Consider the following 18,809-nt stretch of genomic DNA (forward strand, 5'->3'; position numbering starts at 1 on the left):
AACATATGCACTGTATCGATATTTGTAAATAAGTGCATATTCCCCCTGGTATTCCATGAGATCCACTTCAGACAATTAATATGGGCTTGTTCACTCAGAGGAGTAAGTCTTCTCATACTATGTTCAATTCCACAAAGCTGAGGTAATGTGTGCCCAGTCTTGTGAATCTCTAAGGTGCCCTCTAGGAAAAAGCCTCTGTTGATCTTGGGCATTTCTTTCTGGGTGGTAGACCATTGTCAAATTCCCCCTGTAATCCCCAACACTTTCATCTTTAGTAGAGTCCTGTTTCATATTCAGAATCTTAATTTCAAATCCCAATTCTCTCAAACCCTCAATTTCTCCCTTTACCAGATTAAGGGCCACTCTAGATCTAAAGACAATGTTACTCATATCTGAATGATCATTAATTGGAAAGAAAATCCTTTCTAAATCATAACTGGAAACCAGAGACAGTGCTGGTAATTGCCCAAAAATGTTCAGAATGTTCCCTCGATTCAGACAGATTAGGATATCATCTCCCCAGAGAGTAATTATCTGAAGGGTATCTAGTGGTTCTAATTTTCCCAAGGGTTTTATAGTGTTGTCAACATAATCTCCTGTTAATTGATGCACCTCCTCATCTTGAGATTCGGGACCCCTAGCCCCCCTTATTATCGTCCCTCTCCTTATAATATGTGGGCACAGTGGTTTTCTATCCTGGGTCACGAGGGGTCTAGAGTTAATAGTCCTCGTCTGTATAGGATCTAAAGAATTGGGGACATATTATTCTCCCATTAACTTTGGATCAATTTACTGCCCCCCCAATGTAGGTATAGAATCTCTCGTATGAACCTTCGAGACATCTGACCACTTATTAGTAGGTTACTACTACCATCATCATTCTCTGCATTAGAGCCTGGATGAATCAAGTACCTTCCACCGGTCGAGGCTTTGGGATGTACAAATCCTGTATAAGTTGTTTTGCCGAGGCGATATTAACAAGAATAGGACTATTGCTGTCTGTTGCCATCTGATTGTCCAGACTAGTAGAATAGGGTGCCAAATTCTCATTTTGAATGCCCTCCAATATCTGTGTTCCATCCTCAATTTTAACCACCTCTAGTTTATCGGTGGGTTTATTAGGTATATGATGACTTGACTGATCAATAGAGTATACTGTTGTTGGCTGCCCTATACTATCCACCAATACAAGGATTTTTAGGGGTTGATCCATCTGAATTCCTGTAGCAACCTTTAGAGAATTAGATTTTATTTCCTCACCCAAGGTCCCTGATTTGGGAATGGCCACCATAGACAATGCTCCTTTTTCCTCCTCAGCTACCTGTCTTATTAGAATTGCCTTTATCTACAATATTAATTACATCCAAAGGGATAGTGTCTGCATCCCCATTGAGTTGCATTCTCTTCACTTTAGAATGTAATATTTCTGTTAGAATCGGATTATTAAAGAATATATTAGTTAGGGAATTCATTTTCTTTATTTTTCTTAATTTGTTGTACATATCTTTTTCCCACAAAATTGTTTTTATTAGGCAGATCATCTGTAGTTAAATCTATTACCAGAGAGTCCTTAACTGGAGTATACTTATCCCTTTCACCGGATGTAGTTTTGAGCACTAATCCCTTTCCCTGCTGTATATCTTTATTTACATCTATTACAGCCCCCCGTAGAAATGGGGGGAGCAGGGAATAACTTTCCTATCTATTCTATCGCATTAATGGGGTTTATTTTTATTTTAATATCTTTGACCAGCATTACGGCCAGTCCCACCTGTCCCCCCTGCTGTACTAATGATATGGGAATAGGAGGAAGACCAATTCCCATAGACTTAAAGGGAGGTAGATTGCCCTCCCTTATATGCTTCACAAGTCCTTCTAATCCATCCAAACCCTCCAGTCTCGTAGATATTTCTGTAAGCAGTTGAGTATGGGATCTGACTTCTGCCCATATATTATCATAAAGACTGACAAAAGAACTTAAGACCGTATTTACAGCAGAAACCGTCAGTTGAGTAAGTCTGATCCTTTTGTCAGCTTCCTTAAGAGTATGGTGCAGTGTTGCATCAATGGGATTTTCCTTTATGACTTCCGGCAGTAGTCCCCTTTCTCTTAGCCAGTTTTGCTTCTCTGTATATTCATCTATAAAATTAGTAAGTTCAGACGGAGAACCTATATATGAAGCATCACATGTCTGTTGGATAAAGCTATTAAATTCAGTCTGTCTATATTCCAGGTTATATTCTATAATTGCCTTGTCAGCACACTCGATGATACTAATATAATCAATGTCATTGTGCGAGATATCCTGGCTATCCAATTTTTTTGACAACTTCAGCCATATGTGAATGATCTAAACTGGCAACTGATAATGCTGATAGAGTTGGTTTTATTTGGGTACTAGTAGCCGTTCTTTTACCAAAGTAGTTTGATATTTTTTTACCAGCTATTGGTTCCCCTAACCAACTCTTAGACTGTTTATGTTTTATTGAATTGGGCAGGGGATTCATTGTCGATATCTTGAATAATTTCTCACCTAGTACTGAATTATTTAAATTACCATCTAGGGTAGTGGGTATTTCCCTATTTTGTTCCCTCATTTTTATTTTTTTATTATTGGGGGTAAAATCTTCTACTAGTAGCTTAGTAGGGATAGCTTCATTACTATATATACCAATAGTGTTTTTTGCAGACTCACTAAGATTGACCTGCAAGAGACCCTTTTTGTTGTCCGGGACTTCTTTGTAAATTATTTCAATAGCTTCTCTGTTTGGTCCGAGTGGGGTAGCTTTGGGGAAGATTATACTCTGCCCAAGATGTTTAGTTAAATCCCCATCCTTATTAATTTTACTATTAAGAGTATCCCCCATGGGTACACCAGACCCTTCATCTACATTTTGAACCAAAGTAGCTACTAATCGATCTTCCTGAGCATCAATAGAGATGTCATCCTTCTCAGTAAAGATACAGCTATTCCCCCTCAACCCAATCAGGATAATTCCTAGAGTCTTAAAGACTTACAACTTTTCTTAATTGTGGACTTGCACCAACACTGACCCCATTCATTGGGGAATATCCCCCACATCCAAACCAGACTCCAAAGACATATCTCCGGGCCATACATCTTCTCTGGCTGTGGGGGCATTCTCCATTAATTGTCCCATTGTTCCCTCTTGAATATCGAATTCCATAGAGAGAACTGTAGACTTATGTGAGTGCACAGTTTCCTCCATGGCTGACTGGCTGATAAGCCCTTTATGAGTCATATGGGGGCTAGTTTTAAAACAGAAACTGTTACACATAGAAGTTTAAATTTCAGTAAAATGTCCCCACACTGTAAATAAATGTCAGTGAAAAAGTGGGCTAAAAGCGGTCTGTCATGGTGTCTGGCAGTCTGCTTACCACTTCTATTATCCAGAGGCGGAGACTCAGTTCTACTGAGTGCAGCAGTGTATACAAAACAGCATTTCCAGCGCAGAGCATGCACAGAAAGTGGGCGAAAAGTGGTCTGTCGTGGTCCGTCGGCTGCCGGAGCACAGAGCCCAGCCCGTTGGCCAGAGGCGCCCCCCAACAACACAACAGTTCGAGCAGACAATCACCCTCCCAATCTAGCACAAGATCGATGTGCTGAATACACGGTAACCAGAGCCACTGGGATAAGCGTGTGTAGCTCTGATGTTGCTTGAAAGATCAAACTGACTGCCCCTCCCTCCCCTGAACAGTTGATATGGCAGGGAGGATTCCAAGGTACGCGTCAGGCAGTCTTGGCCATGAAGAGGACAAGGGGCGCCGGCTCTGGATTTCACGCCTGAGGTTTGAAGGTGAAAAACTGCATGGGCATTTGCCACCCTACATTGGGGGCACTGGGGACAGACCCCCAGTGAACATACATACAACACAACCTAACGCCAAGCTTGAAAGTTAGCCAAATCACTCAGGCGGGGTACAAAACCCAGAAGACCTTGTCGGCATGAAAGGCTCTATGAAAGCCAAAACACACAGTTATTCCTTACCCGTGACCACCAAGGACCAGGAGGCACGATCCTCATTGGCTGTGCGAGGCTCACAGGCACGGGCCACCAACCCATTGATCCGCGATGCTGCCTCCACTTCGCTGGCGGCCCCCGGAGGGGGGGCGGAGCAGGATGGTGCGGTGAGCTGCGGGGCAGGAAGCGGACGAGCTGCCGTGGACCTGATGGCAACAAGTGTGGAAACCGCACTGGGAGGCCTGTCACTGGCCCCACAGGCCCCGGGTGAAGAGCAGGCAGAGCAGTGCGAGGAGCACAGAGGCAGTAGTGTGCCTGAACTGGGAGACGATGGTCACATGACGACTGGCTCCGTGACGATGCAAGCCGAAGGTGGAGCTGCCCAGCTGGGTGGACAGGCAGCCAGCATGACAATAACTGTGCAGATACACGCAGGCTCAGTCTGCCTGAATGTGCAGGATGCACTCCACCCCACTAAGTCTCAACTGGATGACCGAAGAACATCTGATGCAATCACATCAGACTCCATACCAGTCATAAACACAAAAAAAGAGATCCAGGCAAGACAGTGAGAAGAGAGAGTATAATAAAAAAAACAAATTAAAAAAAGGCTTGTCTACACACGAGAAAGACAGTGCCTGCAAAACGACACTTGCTAAAAAAAAGAAACGAGGATTGAGCACCACCACGAGATCTGCAGGCCCAAACAAGCCCACCACAATGCGAATTCTAACTGGCTTTTTCCAGGCACAATTGTACTCAGAGAACAAGGACTTTAGAGAACTGGCTGATGCTGAAATGCTTGCAGCAGTCAAGGAATATTTCCACTGTGCAAAACAACGAAGGCTTGATACCGCACCAGACACAAGACAAGAAACACTGGGAATTGCGGATCCGCAGACATTAGCTCAGACAACATGCCGTGAGGCAATTTCCCAAATTAGCCCGATTGAACACACCGCCAATCACAAAGGATCTGCGACTGCAAATAAGACTAGCTTGGAGATGGAGTCACACCATCCTTCACTGAACACAACGAAAGATGTTGAAGATGACGACCTCACTGCGAGTGCGAACAGAACTCTCAATGGAACGCCAGGCAAAACAAAGGAGCACATCTTAAGTTCCTTAACAAAATCTGGAGCAGAATTAGAGGATCAACACTCGCCCATTGCAAGTGAAGTGCCATACACTTTGCACCCCGGAAGGTCTCCGGTGCAACCAAATAAGCAGACCAAAACAGGCTCATATTTTGCGAAAGATAACAGCAGAGAGACGTCTTCACAATAAACTCATTGAGTGAGGTTGCCTCTGCAGAGGGAACTCAGCCGCAAACAGAGGCACCCATTGTAAGACCGCAACTCGACAATGTGGAGGTTCATGCCAAACCAAAAAGTCAGAGGAGAAACTCACTGGAGGACTCTGCCAACATACCTATCGATAAAGTCTACATTGCTAACAATCAGTTTCACACACCGAGAAGAAGAGCCAGCGACCAGCTACAAACCCCATGAAAAGGAGCTAACACCCAGACTGTGTCGGCAATCCTTGAGACACCCACCAAAAAACCAGACCTGTTAAGTATCATGTCTGCGATAACAATAGCCCTCGCTCCATTCTGTAACCTCTGAGGCGTTGGATACAGTGAAGGATCAGGTAATCATTAAAGCTATGATCCTGTCTAAAGTGACGTACTTAGAGGGCTTTATCGCTGCAAGGGAAGAAAGCATCGCCCATGACAACACGACGAATAAACTGGCGAATCACCTTATGGAAAAAATCACAGCATTGATGACAAATCAGGCCGAATTTGCCAAAGCGGCGAATACCGCTCTTGTGCTTAAAGACTCAAGCGCACAAACGGCAGCCACCATTGACCTAACCATAGACAGTAACACGACACATGAAATGGGACAGAAGTCCTCACCAAGGTCCTTTCAAAACACAGAAAAAGTCAAAATAAAGCCTACAACAAATACTCACAAAAAATGGAGGAATTAAAACCTTTATACTCAATATTTGAAAAAACAAAGCTAAAGGTAGATGTGGCTGCTGGCAACATTAACTCATCAATGCATGAAACATCAGCTCAATCAAGTAAAAACAAACATCCAGATCACATTGCCAACTATAAGAACAACAAAGAAAAACAAGGTTCTACACCAACCAAAAAGCACTGATTCTGGGAGCACACAACAAGCAGCGGTAGCCTCAAATAAGGCATCAAGGTCTGACCCCCCAAAATCAGCAGCAGACTTCCTTAAAGATGATCCATTAATTAACATCAGCGTCTATTCAGACAATGAAACAGCGCAATGCACGCCATCAGTTGCGAGTACATTGGCCAATGACCAGACACAAGAAACTAACATTGAAGCTAGTAAAATCTTTGAAGCCAGAAACAAGGCAAACGAAGAAAGATAATTTGAAACTCTTGAGGAAAGACGCAAACAAATAACTAAAACAGCAAAATGGAATTGGAGTGAGATGGATCCGGCTCCGAGAGACCATCCGAAGCGACACTCAAATCTAAAAAAGTATACGCCCTATGAAGAAGGGAAAAACGTGACAAGAAGAAATGAGACATATGACCCGAAACAGCAACAACGGTCATACATAGGGCAGACTTTTAATGAAGAACGGCCGAGAGACGCCACAAAAATCCATTACAGATCGAGAACAGAGATCTACAAAATTACAAGCTCAAAAAGAAAGGAAATAAGATGGACAATCAGGATGGAACAGAGCAAGTAACAAGAAAGAACTAATTCTGAATAGAAGAACAGTGTTGGTGATTTTTCATCAAATTCCAAAATTGCGGCCCATGAACTCAGAAGATCTAATCATTGTCGAGCCTTGGCACGACCATCAGAGAGCAGAAACACGCCTACATATCGGATCATCCTCAGTATACAAATTAATCTTCGACAGCATTTTGGAAATGTACAACCTGAACGAGGACAATCAACCAAAATATTGATAAATCTGTATACACCAAACGGGAAATTACATTGTCAGAAAAAAAGAGGAGCAAGGAAACAACAAGACATGAAGTAGGCCACAAAAAACATAGTTTCGTAACCAACGATGAGACTCCCAGTTTGACCAGCACATGCAAACATACAAGAGATCCACCTAAAAAGGCGGAAAGTGAGAACACGAACAAAACTCTACACAACAATCGAGTGTATAGAGAACATAGTCCAAGAAGACCAAAGATCTCAACAACAAGAACAATCATCCAAGCAGTTCAGAATAGTCAAAACCAATGAGTAGTAAACTACAAACCCGACAACAAACAGGGTATCTGGGCATGGATACCAAAAGCCCTTACCATGCATCGGAGTAAGTAGCAATTTGCGAACAAAGACCACAAGCAGACGCCGACTCGGCAAGAAGAAGCCCCCTCGCGTAAAGTGAAATTGTGCTCATGGAACACAAGAGGCCACTCCCACCTAACTGCGCAGGGAGAGGTAAACCTTGGCGCATATGTATCATATGCCTGCAGGAGACCTGGCTAGTACAACCACCGAATTTAGAAGGATACCAAATCATCACGGCTCCAGCAGCAAAACGGCATTTGGGTCGCCCTACATCAGGCCTTCTGATTGCATGCCGCAACAAATGTGGGCTATCCATGGGAAAAACGCTGATCACAAACCTGTCAATACTGGCAGTGACTGCCAGTTGGGAGCAAAGGAACAACGTGACACATCAAAAACAGTAGCAATTGTCAACACCTGATGGAATCCAGCTGCCATCAATGTGGAAGCATTTATCTCATTATGTGAACAGGTGATTAACGAGGGCATGACAATGCTAATAGCAACTTTTCTACTGCTCTGCAGCAATTTGAACGCAGTTTGCAAAACATACAAAGGAATCCGAGCAAAACTCAAGGACTCCCCAGCAGAAAAGCGAGGTAAAGCATGGCTTGACCTGATCCACTCACGTGAGTTACATAACGTTGATGATGTCTTCACGCAGGCAAACAGAGCACCGACTTGGGAACGTGCAGATTTGGCTGCTACAATTTATTATACTTTCGTCTCGCAGCCGCTGCTAGCTCTAACAACCTCTTTTGAAGTTCGGCGAACAATCGCCAGTGACCACAACTTACTGGAAACATGCTGGCAAATCCCAGGCAAAAAGAATAATAAGGCAATCACACAAGTTGAGACCAACGTGCAAGGATCCCAAATTAAACTGAGTGCCAATGCAATTAGGGATCTGACGGCAAAATATAAGGCGTATGGTCAAAAGGAACAAATTACATCAGTCGATTACCAACCCTTGTTAGTGGCATACAAACATCAATCAACAAGCCTGAAACGCTCACACATCCCAAGAAACCACATCTACAATAAAGAGCTGGTAGAAAAGAGATGCGAGTTCAGAAGAGCTATAAGGTTGGCAAAAAAGTCGGCAACACCAGAAGTCTGCACAAAAATCAAAGAAACGACAAGGGTTTACAAGGCATGGGTAAGATTTCATTGAGACAAACTTTACCAGCTGGATGCAGAGGATATCGCCAAAGCACTAAACACACATAACGCGAGAGACTTCTGGTCCCTGTTGACAGCCATTGATACACTACTAGAAAACACAATGCCCAACAACATCGATCAGCAGACCTGGGAACTACACTTTGATGCAATGTTCAAATCTGCAAGACCAGGGGGCACAGATGATATTGAACATGGTAACATGAACTGGATCAACCTAAAAAACAAAGAAGACATCATGGAGGTAATTAAGAAGCTGAAAAACTCTAGGGCTCCGGGACCCGACCGTCTCACCAACGTTGAACTAAATACTCATCCTGATGAATGGGCTGACCTGCTAAATTTAATTTTTCATCTATGTGCAGAAACGAGATCTCTGCCTACATCGTGCACCACTGCGATTGTAATCCTGATCTATAAAAAAGGGGATAAAAATTATCCTTATAACTTCCGACCCATAGCCTTGCTTGACGCTATGGGAAAGGTGTATGGCTCCTTGATTCTAAATAAATTCCAAACTTGGGCTGCCTCGGCAAACTGCAATGACCATCTGCAATAAAAATGCAGGGACAGCTGGAAACATCTTGGTGCTTAGTATTTTGAAAAGCAAGGGCATACAATACAGACAGCGTCTCTTTGTCGTCTTTATAGACTTTACTCAGGTGTTTGATTGCATTGAAATACATCACCTGTGGCAGAAACTACTAGCCTGGAAGTGCCCAGAAGACATCTTGGCCCCAATTCATGCCCTACACTCTAAAACCTCCATGAGTGTTTGTCTTAGTCGATAAGGCGAACTATCGGCAGAAATTCCAACTACACGTGGGGTCAAACAGGGTTGTCCACTGACCTCAGCTCTATTCCTGGCCTACATAGGAGACTTCTAAAAGGCTGCAGTGTTGACACAGGCATTCCCTCCAAAAATCGGAAATTCAACGATCTCAAGACTTCTTTACGCCAATGATCTTACATTATTTGATCAAACACCTATCAGCCTCCAGCGGCAATTGAATAGCCTACTTCTATACACAAATTAAAACTTTGAGAACAAAGAAAAAACAAAAGTCATGATACTGCAAAACCATAAAACAAGAGTAGATGGCAAAAAATGGTTTATGGGAGATTCCAAAATAGAGAAAGTCGCAACATTTAAATATTTGGGAGTCCAACTGGACAATACCAAATATGAAACCACCATGCAAACTGCCCTGTATGGAAAGATCAAAAACCTAGCGGCTCAGGCTAAAGCAATCAACAGAAAATTTGGGAGGTTCTCCTTAACTCCGACAATAAACTTCTATAAAATTAAGGTTGTGACGGCTGTGACGTACGGCACCGAAGCCATGACGACTATTCCAAAGGATCTTTGGCTCAAATTAGAAGCCGCCTTTTGGAGATCAGTCATAAAATTGACGAACTCTACATCGGGAGTCGCGATAAGACGCAAACTGAGTCTACAATCACTCGAGTGCACTGTGAGCTGCAATTCCATAATGCTGCACTGAAAGTGCAGAATGGACGATAGTAACTCAATTTTCAAAATGATTAACAAAAAATGCACACAGGTAGTTGCAAGATCTTAAACTGGCAAAAACGAAAATAAACTTCTACTAGATACCATTTCCTCAGAAGAAGAAGAGCTTATACAACATCCGTGCAGAGCTCTGTGCAAAATCAAAGATCTAGATTGGGCAAAGACGACAGAAACAGCAGCCAAAAATAAAATGACGTCACACCGACCTCACAATACAAAAAAGCACAACGAACTGCTAAACTACATCAAGAAATGTCCTAACAGGCTGGCCCGAAACCTGATACTAAGAGCACGACTAAACTTACTAGAAACCAACGAAATCCTACACATTAGAGGGCGTTCACAAACATCAAACTGCCGTTTCTGCCAAGACACATCGCCTTAGCCGCAAGAAACTATTCGACATCTATTGATGGAATGCTCAGGGACACAAGTAATAAGACTACGATAGCTATTAAGTGTAGTAGGAGCTGACATACCGCCACAGGATGAGACTTGGTGCAAAAGGCTCATAGATGGCAACAGAACCAGCTGGCAAATCGCCACAGTGAAGATTATGGAACACATTGTGAACAATCTGCTTCAATAGAAGCTACCAACTTGTTGAAAGTGTCACTGTAATAATCAAGTAACAACAAGATGTGATCGCTGACGCTAGCATGAAGCAGCGGATTCCTGACTGTAATATTGTAAACATCTCATGTTGATTAAACAATAATAAATAAATAAATAAATGTCAGTATGTGGGCCATTCTACACCTTAGAACTTAGAAGAGTCAGATACAGAGGAGATGTATTCAGTTGGCTCCACAGCCAGAAAACGGCATGGGACAATACATATATCAGTTAACTATTTACAGAATAAAATCTTAAAATACGTAGCTTGTAGAATATAGAATACTAGGCAAATGTCCGAACTTGGATTTCACTCTGTTACAAGAAATCCCATAAAAACAAATTTACTATGAAATCTGATATTGATTAGAACTGGTAAAGCACCTCCGGGGAGAAAACAATCGCAGCCCCAGAGACACGTGATAAAAATATATGAACACCAATCGAAACAATCACAGGGGGAGAGACAATCTCACAGCCCCCCAGCGACAGCTTTTTAAAGCAATAAACAAGCCAACTATTTATTCAGAATATTAGAGAGATAAAATCAAAATTACGTATTGTTTTCATTTAGGCCTGCAAGGGTATTCAGAACTTTCAACGCTCTCCAGGTCCATTTAAAGAGGAGGTATGTCACGAGCAATAATACAGGGTGAGGCACGCCCACGGCTTGAGAAGACGCCTGAGTCCGTCTCTCCTCCCTCACCCTGTATCAAAAGTCACTGCTCAAATAGTAGATGTCAATCCCTTAACCATGCGGAGATCCAAAAGGTTATATTGTAGTGTATGAATATTCCCTGTACTGACGGAATAGTTATGCAAATCTACTGGACAAAAAGTCACTGTAGAACAGCCATCAGCAGTGTCACGCCCTTTCCTCACAGGGCTTTCGCTGCAAGAGCGTTAGAGGCATGTTTATATACACAGCCGGTACCTGACGCCGCGCTGATCTTTGCGGCAAAAACACTCTTTCCAATTTAAAGCGGTAGAGCACGTTAAATCCCCGTGCTGCAAAAGGCTACAATTATGCAATGTCTCCGGTGTATCCACAGTACAATCCACCAGCCGGTAGAATAGTGTGTCCCAGTTATTTCAGAGCTCATCGGGGGAGCATGGTATGCCCAGTCAGCAGCTTGGCACCAAGTGTGAGTGAGAACAAAATATTTGAACGCATAAGGTAATGCATATCTCATGTAAAACCTGAAAAGGTGCTCTTGGCAAGTTACCATCACAAGTGGAAAGCAGCCCAAGGGAGATGCATCGATCACACAAGCAAAACCATATTTTGTCTGTGCACATATAGAATTATAAATGGATAGCTATGAAATACGAGGAACTATTCTACCAGGGGCTTCTGAATGACATCGGATAGAAGTGAGCACATCTGGAGATGTCTTTGATGTCGCTCAGAACCCTAAGGTGAAATAAACCCGCAGCTGAAAGCTACCCATCTATAATGTTATGTTGTGTATGCCCTGCTGCGCCTCTATTCCAACCCGTGTGCTGTCCCTTATGGAGCAGCATGGCAGGTGGTGCAGTATGGCGGCATGAGAGACTATACCTAATACCAACAGCCGTATTACGAGTTTCCTGATGGTGGAATAAAAGGCAGTAAAGTTGCAATAATTCCATTACTGCAAATTTGCCACACTACCAAATTCAAAGTTTGAGGATAAACTTGATCAAATGTATCTATAGCTTGCTGGAGGTTTTTCCACCACTTTACAACAAAATAAAGGTGGATCTTCCACAGGGGGAATTGCCATCAGCTGTAAATTCCCCAAACCTCCAATGGAGACCTATTCGAGCCCAGGCATCGGGATCAACTCGGCCATTCCACTGCTCGTAATCAGGCAGATTTACCGTGACTGGGAGTGGCAGACAGGGTACACACGATTGGTGGAATTCTCACAGGAAATCCAATCAAACTCCTAAGGAAGCCCCAAGATCCATCTCCCGCCATCCCACAGCACCGGTAACAAGGAAAGAAATCTTGGCAGATAAAATGATGTATCCCCCCAGTGTGTTGATAATCACAGCTGGAGGACATAGCATTTGCAAATTGAAATAGTTGCTAATGGCTTGGTTTGTGTTGTGGTTAGTTTTTACTCTCTGAATTTAAGAAGTACTTACCATTCATTCCAAGCCAGAAGGTGGCCTAAGTGTCCATCATTTCAGGCAATGTACTGCAGTTGTTCAAGAATAAAGGAAGACCAATTCCTGACACATGTTTCATTCTCATTAAAGACCATGAGGAATATGTCTTGCTCATATGGCTGCTGGTCACTCAGTACAAGTGAAACCAAAATGCTTTGAGATGTAGGTGACTTATTAATTATGGGTATTGGAAGATGATGCTCCATGATGGCTGCCCTCTATCTGCGACCTTCTAAACTACTAGCAGCTGGAAGCCACATCATAAAATGTACATCAGCTATGAATGGGCACCATTTAAATATGACCACCCTTGCCTGAACCCTGGGTCACCTATCCAAAATGGCCATCAATTCGACATTAAGTGGATGTTGAATGAGTGCTTAGTTGCGTGCAGAAGCTAGCCTTTGCAAATACCCCTCATTTTGCATCTGTGTGTATGCTTTGCTGAGCTCTCTAGTTGCACACAGATCAATACTTAGTCTGAGCTCAAGTGAGTGCAAGAGTAGCACAGGATGTACCTACCCACTTTTTAAGCAGGCTGTGATTGGTGTTTGCAAGTGTGATAACAGAAAACGTTGTGCTTAAGATTCATGGGACGTTTTGCCATGGGACAGTGTCCAGAGTTGCGTAACGGTGTGTGGATGTCCACCGCCATGTCAGGCGCTGCTCACCTGCACATACCTTGAAACAATAGCAAGTGAACAGAGGGGTGTGCTCTCTGTTGTCCTGTTGTATACAGGGGTCACCTGCTGCTGCAGAGCCCTCCAGGTACAGGTGACCCTTGGCATCAGTGCGAGATGCTGTTGCCAATGAAGAACACAGACACCAGTCTACTAAGTATATGTCTTATCCAATGGCCTAGCTAGCACTTATTCTCCGACATCTAGGGTGTCGTCTCTCCCACCATGATGTGCTCATTGAACTTTCAAGTGACCCATTTGTCCCTTTGCACTTCATGTCCAACTAGTTGGACACACCCGATGGAATATGGATTTAATTCCCCCTTTCTGTGCTTCAGGGTCCTACTTTTACCACGTTCTACCTACAGTCTTCATCCCATGAACTAAGCGTTTGTCTTTTAATTTAGCGAATGAGCTCTTATTCCATTTGTACAAACCCAACTTTTCAGCTTGGATTTTCTTGAAGGCTTGCCCTGTAGTCTCTGATGCCAGCTGTGAAGCAGGTTTGCGTCCCCAATGAATGTTTAGCAATATCATGTATGTTCGTGTTCTGTTTTGACCATCAGCCCCGCTTTGACATTGGGCGAAGCCTGTAGTGGCTTATTTCTGATGTCACAGTCCCTGCTGCCAGAGCTTTCAGTTTGTTTATTTGAGAGGAGAGCTTTCTTAATGAGCAGATGTTTGCTTTACAGTCTATTATAACTGCAAGCACCCTTAGGGCTGAGCAGGGGTGGAGGTGTTGTGCCTCACTTAATTTTATTGGGTGGGAGAGGTGGGGGTTGAGGCCGGCGTCCGGAAGACAAGTCGATGATACCAATGTCCTGTTGGATGCGGCCATGATCCTCACACTTTCACATCTGTAAACACAAAACTCATACCAGTTCTTGCTGCCTGTTGAAATCCTTCAGCATTTATTTCGCTGTGGATTTCATTTGTAAAACAATCTGTCCAGAAACAAGCCATGGCAGAGAGCTGGGGATGCAATACGAACACGTGTCCATAGCAAGGGGGGGTAGCAGAATGGGGGGGTAGGCCGTTGCTTTTCCATCAAACTGCTTGCAGTGCAAACTGACTGCTTGCCTTCCTTGTTTTCAAAATGTAAGTGCATTGAACTGAAAGCACCTCTATTTAGTTGCTTGTAGCTATATAGTCACAGAAAACCTGCCATATATCCATTGCCCTGCTTAAGTACGTTAATGAGCTCATTTTACATTGGGTGTTAATCGCATTCGCAGCTGTGCCTTTGTCCACCGCCCTCTCCCCTCTATGAACAATTATAATACTTGTCTGGTTGGGGTGGTAATAACGCAGAGGAATACTGAATGGTCCTGGGTACCTTGCTTTTCATCCAGCCTCTCCGGTATGAATTAAGTAATCTTTATTTCGAGCCAGAAAGCTTAATAAAAGGCCTATTTAACTAAAGGGAAACCCCCCAATATTAGGACCTGGGGTGAAAATGATATATACCAAACGTTTGTCCTAATAGGTTTATTTTAGAGCACAATGGTGTGCTTTTATTGTTTCATTTCTTATTTGACGATCAATGACTCCAGATTGCCAGCTCTGTTAGCAGTAATAATTAAATACATTTCCAACTTGAATATTTTCCAACTACTTTTATACACATATAGTTAAATGTAAAAAAGTGGGCTGGTCTATCAATTTCCCAACCTCCTCTGTTTGCACAGTTACCCTGGAGTGGTTATTTGTCTATGGTAAAACACATACATTAAATGCACTTACACAGTTTGGAGCATTGGACATCTTATGCTCATGTAGTTCCTCATATATTACCAAATTGATTTATATTAAAGAGAACTTTCAAAAAAGACTATTAAAATATAAAACATTGAAAATACATTGAATTATAAAAAGCACAGTACAAACCAAATCCATAATATGTACATCATTACAAACAGTTATTTTAGCAAATTGCCAGCAAGCAGCTGTATTGTAGCATCCAATGCATACAAGCAGCATTCATGCCACTGCAACCGTAATCATAGTACCTGAAGTCAGACCAATTCTTTATCTCAATGCTTCTGTGCAGATCCCTTCGGTACGCCATATATTTTAATCGCACCAGTGTAATATCGGCCCTAGAGACGCTTGCTCCGGCAGAAAAGAGACCCAGCAAGTCAGACTACAAAATATGTTTTTCCCTGTTTATGCAACCAATTAATATTCCTACAGATGTGCAAAGATATCCGTTCTTATAGGATCTCATGTGTTAAGAGGGTCTCGGTCTGAGACCATATTCTCAAATAGAACAACAGGGGTTTTAAACTTATAAGATCATCTATGTAATCCAAGCTTAATTCTTGGTGGAGCAAATAAGTTTAGGTGCTCTTTACAACCCCAAAAATACTCATTAAGAATCTATTTTATTTAACTTTAATGGATCTAATGGAGCACAGGCCCCACACTTCTGTGCCATAAATACATAACGCCGTAGGATTGGCCGGATACATTTCAGACCAAATCTATATAGTGCACCACAAGCCTGGGTAAATCTTTACGTTGCTTCAGAGATATGGTCAGTCCAATTTGCCCTTCTGTTAAAGGTCACCTCTAGATAAGTGAATTTTTCCACCCAGCCAGGTTTGTGTCCAGGTGCGAAAATAGGGGGTAGATTTGCACTTTGCCTGTCCATGCACGTAACTTGAGATTTCTTTTTGTTTACTGACAAATCGCTGCTGTCCATGTATTTAACATATGCATGAACAAGCTTCTTTAATGCTAGCGGTGTACGTTTCAGCAAAACTGGATAGTCGGCATAAGACAGAGCAGTAATATTTCTCCCCCAACTCTAGGTATATCCTTTGTGGCTTTATTTAGTTCCTATGCCAAATTGCAGACATAGAGGTTGAACAATAAAGGAGCCAGGACGCACCCTTGCCTGACCCCGCATAAAATGTGAAATGATGGATTTAATTTCCCTTCATTATCCAACCTCCCCACTGCTTTCAGGCCTTTATGTAGTGAAATTAATGTTTTCAGAATAGGGGCTGGCAAGCCCATGGATTGTAATAGGTTCCACAGCTTTTCACGAATTACCTTGTCAAGCGCTTGGCTAAGGTCCATAAACCCCTGATGGACTGGACAGCCGTAATCTTGAGTATACTTGTCTAGGAACAAACTAAGGTTCAGGACTGGCTCCAGTATGCCGACCCCTGCCCTGAAGCCATATTGCTCCTCAGACAGTACACAATTTTCTTTTGCCCAGTTCACTGAGCGGAGCCTAGCCATTTTGCAGTGGCATTGATCAGGGATTTTGGCCGATAGCAGTTTGGATCTAATGTATCTCGTTTTTCAAAAAATCAGAATTATTATAGATTCCTTCCAGCCAGCTGGGAAAATATTTCTGTCTACAAGTGTGTTAAACACGGGGACCCATATTTCATGTTCCTCCCTGAATATATCGGTGGCCACCGGGTCGGGACCAGGAACCTTTCCAAGAGGGAAAGAAATTAGGGTATCTTTATTTCGGGACCTGGAATTCAAGGAAGGATCGATTGTTTATAAAGTAAGCTGCATGTGGACAGCTATCTGTTTCTACAACAATTGTATCTCGCTACAACCAAACAGGCTTAAAAAGTATTTGGTTCATGATGAAGGAGTATGGATTTCGTTCGTTTTGTCTTTGCGAGGGCCAGTACCAAATTAAACTATTTTCCAAAAATCACTTTTATTTGATTTTTCAGTTGCCTCTTCCAGTTGTTACCAATGTTTACTATTCCAAGTCTCTTTTGCATTATTTAGGGTGCTTTTATATAAGAGCCTCACTTGACCCAAATCAGCATTATTCCGGTTCGGACCCTCTGCTATTCTCCGAAGCCTGGACTTCAAGCTTCTACAGTCTTTGTTATACCATACTGACTTTTTAACTTTTTGATTGCTTGACTAATGGACAGTGGTCGCATTAAGTGGGCAGATGTTGATAATACTGTTATAAAGAAGAAGATATGCTGACTCTGTCTTGCTAATGGAGTAACAAAGCTCGATGAAAGGAAGACAGGCAGCTATTATCTAAAATGTGCTTCCTGCTAATAGATGTATCATAACCGTATGCGTTCAAGATATTAAAGCATTCGTATTTTTGCCGTAAGAAATCGACAATATTATGGGATCATGGTCGCTTTCAGGGCGTTGTTCAATTTTTAAATGCTGCAAATACTGCCAATCAAGTGCATACACTATAAAGTAATCAATTGTTGACTTGCACCTAGAGGTGCTGAAGGTGTAGCACCCTGGTCGACCTATCAGTAACCTTGCATTTACAGATTGCAAGCTGCGATCAGCTAGTTGCACCGGTCTGTTTGCTTTCCTATCTGTTATAATCAGTGATGGTATAGTCAATGCATCTCCTTCTTTGTTAGTATCCAAGGTTAACAAACAGTTGCCAAGCATTGGATTGGCATTGCCCCCTAGTACTACTAAAGGGTTCATAGAACATTCAGAAAGAACATCAGTACTTGGGCTGTCCAAACAATTCAGTAAAGAAAGGACATTGGGTCCCAATGTCCTGCAATGCGAGGCATTATAAAAATTCATAACATATAGCACACGCTTCAGGGCTTTCATAACAATTTTGACCATTAACACTGTGTGGGAAAGGGATTCTGAGCTACATTTAGTGCTTAATCAGGTTTTAAAATATGTAGCAAGACCTCCGCTATTTCTCCCTTTTTGGTTCTGAGTGGCTGAAACAGAACACCCTTGGAAATTTGAAAGAGGTATAAGTCCTGAATCCCAGGTTTTCTATAAAATGTAAAACATCAAAACTAGATATGTATTCAATAAATTCAGGATCCCTGAGCTTAGAGTTTAAGCTGGCAGTGTTCCAAGATAGCACTTTAAGGCACCTACCCACTACAGCAATTAGTGTTAGACCCCCCTATCATAGATACCCATGAGCTGTATTATAGACTGGTTCCTTGTCCTGGAGAGAAAGTTCAGGTTTCGCCTTGTTGCTCAAGGCTGAGGGAGCCACATCCATAATTATAGCTGATCCAAAGCATTTCAGGTAACAAAGCTCATCCCTGAGCTCCGCAAGTATGTCTGTTCCAGCAATATTACATTCTTTTATGTTTTGCACAAGCGTGGGCAAATACCAATATTTGCGGAGGTAGCATTGTTGATTGTCCTTAGCTTTGAAGACCTCAATGCCAAGCAAAGAGAGAGTTTTGTGCTTTTTCCAAAATATGTTACGAATTCTAGCATCTGAAAAAGTGACTTTTATACTACTGCCTCCACAACACATACAATCTGACAATATTCACGGTTAGTATCTGGTTGGAATTCCCGATAATACCCATGTTTTCCATCAGTAACT

Source organism: Ambystoma mexicanum, chromosome 5q (assembly GCF_040938575.1).
Source record: "Ambystoma mexicanum isolate Mex_15411 chromosome 5q, UKY_AmexF1_1, whole genome shotgun sequence".
In the NCBI taxonomy this organism is placed as follows: Eukaryota; Metazoa; Chordata; class Amphibia; order Caudata; family Ambystomatidae; genus Ambystoma; species Ambystoma mexicanum.